This window comes from Rana temporaria, chromosome 1, assembly GCF_905171775.1.
Source record: "Rana temporaria chromosome 1, aRanTem1.1, whole genome shotgun sequence".
NCBI lineage: Eukaryota > Metazoa > Chordata > Amphibia > Anura > Ranidae > Rana > Rana temporaria.
This window is the reverse complement of record NC_053489.1, coordinates 14,623,214-14,629,316: the sequence shown is the minus strand read 5'-3', so window position 1 is coordinate 14,629,316 and position 6,103 is coordinate 14,623,214.

Here is a 6,103-nt window from a genome sequence, read left to right as displayed (position 1 = left end):
ACCTCAGAGAAAAAGAATATATGTTTGGAACATTGACAATGGAAATAGCATACAGGTTTGCATTTCAACTTAAAAATCTGAACAAGTGTGAACAGGCAACAATTTCCAAGAGCTTGAGCAGGTATTTAGCATTGGAAAAAATGTGTCCATTAGGGGCACAGGGTAACTGAGAACCCCACTGTGATCTGTGCTAGTCAGACTCGCTGTACAGCCACACTGGAATGTTGTATATATGTATATATTGTGTGTTGTCTCAGGCTGTTGTGGACTCTTTGCTGGGATCATTTGGGGTGTGGTTGTATTTCATTGTTAGAGGTTATCATTCTTAGGCTCTGAAGGCTAAATACTATACATCAAAACATCAGGTGGAGGGCGTGGGGACCGTGCCGACACAGCCTTAATATCTGTAGTGTATCAGGATCTGTTTTGTCATCCCAACTACCACAGTATGTGCAGGATTTTTTCTTTACGCTCCCCTGCTGATCTCATCATAGACAGTGTCCATTGAGTACCCCAACCTGCATTCTTGCCTTGAGACATTCCATGTGATGTCTCACTACAGGTTCACTTTTACCACGTAAAAGAAAAAATAATAAACTCTGTCCACAAACATGACCACCTTCCTGAGCAATTTTCAGATTTACTAATTCTTCCATATCTCTCACAGCACACCGTGCAACGATGTTGCAACCTTGAGACCATAAAGAAAGCACTCAGGAATCACAAGATTGTACACACATGAAAGTATCCAGCCACACTGGTTATTACCTACAACAGGACAACTACTCCCATCACAAATCTTGAGGAAGGGTTTATTCTTCTTAGTCAATGGAATATCCTCCCAGTGTCGCTGTCAGGCTCCCTTGTGCATGCACCTCCATCCATGATATCGCCTGAGTGGCAACTGGTATCTCACAAGTGGTCTTCCAAGAATCATAATCGAGGCGGTCACTGATGGCTCTTACCATACATTTTTTCCTGGCTTAGAGTAGATGTATTACCTTTCTCTATCCTTCCAGGTCTTTGCAACAGTATTAACTGTACTTGGCTCCTTTTAGAGCTTTTTTTACTGTTCATTCTTTGAACTTTTGTTAGCTCCTTGTCTAGTAGAGCGACGGGTCTGGGCAGGTGGTGGTGGTAACAGTAGAGAAGGGAAGGGTCACTTTGTGAATGAATTGTTATGATCTGTGGCTTGTCAGATGATTATCACAGCTATTTATTTATTCAATAAAGTCAGAAGAAGCACTCTGATATACGTTTTGCAGATGATTTAAGTGCCACAATATCCTCTGTGCCTTCCAGACTTTCAAAATGCCTCTGTGATGGAATGTCTATCACCCGCTGTTCGGCTATTTTAGTACTGTTTTTTCCCCAACTTCATTGACGTGATGTTTCCCGTAAACCTTTTGCTTTTTGCAAGAACTGTTTTGCTCTTTCAAGTTACTGTTGGCTTTCTGGAAGCCTTACCAATCATCTTCTCTCTGGTTACACAACTGTCCCACAAGGGGTTCGTAAACCTCCTATCACACTTTTCTATCACTAGATGGCAACAAAGCACTACCTACCATGTAAATTAACCTTAAACTAATGTCTTACAATGTGAGAGGCCTGAACAGTCCCTACAAGCGTAGAGCATTATGGAAAACTACGCTGGACCTGAGATGCAATGTTTTATGTGCACAGGAGATGCATTTTTCCAGCATCAAACCCCCAAAATGTTCCCATTTTAAATTCCTGCACATCTTCACAGCTAATGACAAAAAAAATGGAGTCTTGATTGCTGTTCGGGACACTCTATCTTTTTCTCTTTACAGGACCATATTAACATTGACCCGCAATTACGCTTCATCATCTTGGTAGTGAAGCTGGATCGGACCACCTCCATGCTGGAACTTATATGCTCCAAATGTTAAACCATTGAAATTTATACATAAAGTTATCCAACTAGCTAAGAAAATGCAAAAGGGTAATCTGATCATTTGTGGGGATTTCAATACGGTCTTGAATGGGGAGCTTGACTCCTCCTCAGTGGACCAGAGGCAGAGGCCAACTCTAGGCCCCTTGTGCCATGAGGAAAGACTCTTTGATCCTTGGTGCTGCCTAAGGACCACCAAGAGGGGCTACACGTTTTACTCCTCGGTGTACAGTAGTTATTCCAGAATTGATTTTTTTTGGACAGATTTGTATACCCTACAGACAATCATAAAGGCTGGTATCCACAACATCACATGGTCAGACCACCCACCGATGTTGTGCATAACATCTCACAAACTGTTGTGGTGCAACAACACCTTCCTATTATCACACCCCAAAATTAGGGATGAGGTAGCAGGGAAACTTAAAGAATATTTCCAATTCAATGACAATGTAGAGTGCTCCCCTCTGATAACATGGTGTGCGCATACGGCATTCGCTAGAGGTACCCTCATCCAAATAGCAGCTAGGGAAAGAAAAAAGTAAATACAACGTATATCGAATCTTCATAAATCCATTGCAGATTTAGAAGCTCAACACAAAAACCCCCACTACGGCCTCCACCCAAATACTGGACCGTCTGATTTCCTGCCGAGAAGAATTGCGGCAGGAACTTAGAGCGGACTAGAATACTTACTTTAAAAGGATAAAACTGTCCTACTCACAAAACAACAGAGCAGGCAAACTATTAGCCTTTCAACTCACGCACATTAGACACAACCGAACCAACACCACCATCCTCAACCCTAAAGATATAGCTAATGCCTTCAGGGATTACTACGAGTCCCTTTACAACCCGAACAAAGATCCACTCACTCACCAACTGACAGAAACAGAGATCAATCAATTCTTAGAAGGGATCAGACTTCCATCAATAGATTCCACGACACTCCACAAACTGAATGCCCCATTCACCATTGTAGAGGTTGAGACCGTCATAAAATCCCTCCCCATGCACAAGTCCCCTAAGGCAGACGGATTCTCCGCCAAATACTACAAGGCATTCTCATCTATTCTCTCCCCCAAACTAGTAGAAATCTTTAATGCTGCAGCTTCCAAAGGCTTCTTCCCAAAAAAAATGCTACAAGCAGTGATAGATACACTCCCAAAACCAGGTAAAGACCCTTCTCACCCCCAAAACTTCAGGCCCATCTCCCTATTAAATTCTGATTTAAAGATATTCACCAAAATATTAGCTAATGATTAATGGAAATCACCCCATCCCTCATAGGACTAGACCAAGTGGGCTATGTAAATGGCAGACAGGCACCAGACGGTACCAGGAGAATGCTGAACCTCCTGAAATTTGCAAAGGTTTCCCAGAAACCCAGAACGTTCCTGGCCTTGGATGCAGAAAAGGCCTTTGATAGGGTCCACTGGGGATACCTATAGCACACTCTACAAAAGTCTGGACTATCTGGCTTGATCCACTCTGCAATTATGTTCCTTTACTCAAACCCCACTGCCCAAGTATACACCTCCAGTTTACTTTCTGACCCCTTTCCACTGTCAAACGGTACACGTCAGGGATGCCCTCTTTCCCCAATTAATTTCTCACTCATTATCGAACCATTAGCGGAAAACATCAGATCCACAGGCACTATTCAAGGCATAAAATAGGACATTTTGCAGATGATTTTATCTTGACTGAAACCTCCATCCCGGCTTAAAAAAATCCCTATTAGAAAAATTCGGACAAATATCTTATTATAAAGTCAATACTAGTAAATGTTTTGCCCTGGCACTTAACATACCCATAGATAGAAAATCCAGATTCAAGACTATATTCCCTTGTAATTGGGACTCTCCTTCAATCTCATACCTTGGGGTGCAGCTGCAGCTCTTCCTCTGCTATCTACTCATATAATTTTCCGCCACTACTAACCAAAATAGAAGAATAACTCAACCAGATCAGCAAACTACAACTCACTTGGATGGGGAGGATAGCTGCATACCAAATGCAAGTACTGCCTAAACTATTGTACCATTTTTGTACATTGCCCATTCCTATCCCGCAAAAATTCTTCACACAATTGGCAGTCAACTTGAAGAGATACATTTGGGCGGGGAAGAAACCCAGAATTGCTCTATCACAATTATATAAGCCCAAACACCTTTGTGGAGTAGGTCTCCCTAATGCTCAAACATACTTCACAGCTGCGGTACTAGACCAAATGTGATACTGGTTTTCCTGCCAAACAGGTAACCAGTGGTCTAGCATAGAGAAAGAGGTAACTCGGGGAAACAATCTCCCAGCAATAGCGCTAGCGGCTTTCCTACACCACAACCCTCGAACCCCACTTTAGCCGACCGTACAAGATCCTGTCACAGCTTGGTCATCCTTGACTAGACAACACTTCACTGACACACTAACCTGCAAACTAAAGATCCCATTAGTAACATATGAACACCTCATTCCTGGGCTGTCGACTCATTCATGGACACAGCAGGGAGCGCACTTCTCCTTGTCGGACATATCAGAACAAAATACGTTGGATAGATATAAAATGCTCCAAATAAGGCACTTCACTACAACTAATAAGAGAGACCCCATAGAACTACCTCAAATTCTTTGGAACTTTCTTATAAATTAAAAAAAAAAAAAAACAAGGGGATATTCCTATTTTACAACTTCTACACCCCCTTGAATATACAAAATAAGTTACCGTGTTGATCATTGGGAAAATGCACAGAAAATACTCCATAGATGAACCTCACAATTCTAATCGCGTTCTGCGATCCACTGACCAAAATCTGGTCAAGGTGCCAAAAACCAAATACAGGTCCAAAGGAGAAAGAAGGTTTGCTTTTCAAGGTCCGAGACTATGGAACGCTTTACCAACCAGCGTTCGGTTGGAGGAAAACCACCTGACTTTCAGAAGACAGATTAAAACTCTGCTCTTTTGATGTCATGAGACACGAAACATCAAGCGCCCAGAGGCGATTCAGTTCACATGTGCCGCGCTATATAAGTTTTTCATTCATTCATTCATTCATACCTCACACCATTGTGCTTACATAAAATGAACCAGGATATCTCCCCCCTATGCTGGTGTGACTGCCGTTCTACTGGCAGCCTTTTACATATACTTTGGGGTTGTACTGTAATGTGTTCATTTTGGTCGGAGGTCTTGTCCCTTATACTAGAAATTACGGGTATTAAGCACACACTAACCCCAGCTTTCACCCTCCTTAGCATTGATATTGCAGATTTCCCCCTCTAGTATGAAAAGTTATCATACACATTCTATTTGTAGCGCACATTACCCTGGCGAAGAATTGGCACTCAACTGGCCCCCAAACATTGCAGAAGTGATATCTAGGGTTAATGCGCAATATACAATGAAAAAAATGCTCACTTATAAAGAAAATAGAGCTCTCACATTTCATTAACACTGGGAAATCTGGAGGTTATCCACAAAGGCTTCCTCACATGTATGACTTATGCTATACTTGCATTTACTGACAATTATTCTAGAATGTTAAACTGTCTAGTGGTAGGAATCAAAAGGTGTCATGGTCGATTCTGGTGTCCAATGTCTCACGGCATGAATGGTCGGCCACAGCTCTTCCAAACTGGATGAACTAAGATCACCAGAGAAGAAGCACTAAACTCGATGATGTTGTTGTTATTATTATTTTCAGAGTTACTACTGTAGCACATTATAACTTACTATGCATCCTATCCCCTGAGACCCTTGTTAAGGTCTAAGGCAGGTTATTTGCTAATGAGATTCTCAGTGAGCCTGGTCACAGTGAGTACCCATCAGGGGTGACAGGCCACACCTCTAAATGAGATCTTATCCAGTTGTTCCTTTACATAGCCCGAATGATTGCATCATTGTGTTTGCAGTAAGTTTGATTTTTTTTCTGCACCACTTTGTATATGTACAATACTGTTTGAAGTGGCTTGTATATCACTTGTACACTGTGGAAAATTAATACAAATCTATGGTTAAAAAAATTAAAATAAAGACAAAATATGATGTAAGCCCTATGAATTACAAGTATATTGGTGAAACAAAGACTGCAATATAATAATGAGGATATATATATTGGGTGGGCTCCTGCGCTGTATGGGATAAAAGTGAAGGGGAGTGGGCCAGAGAAAGGGACAGTGGGGTAAGTG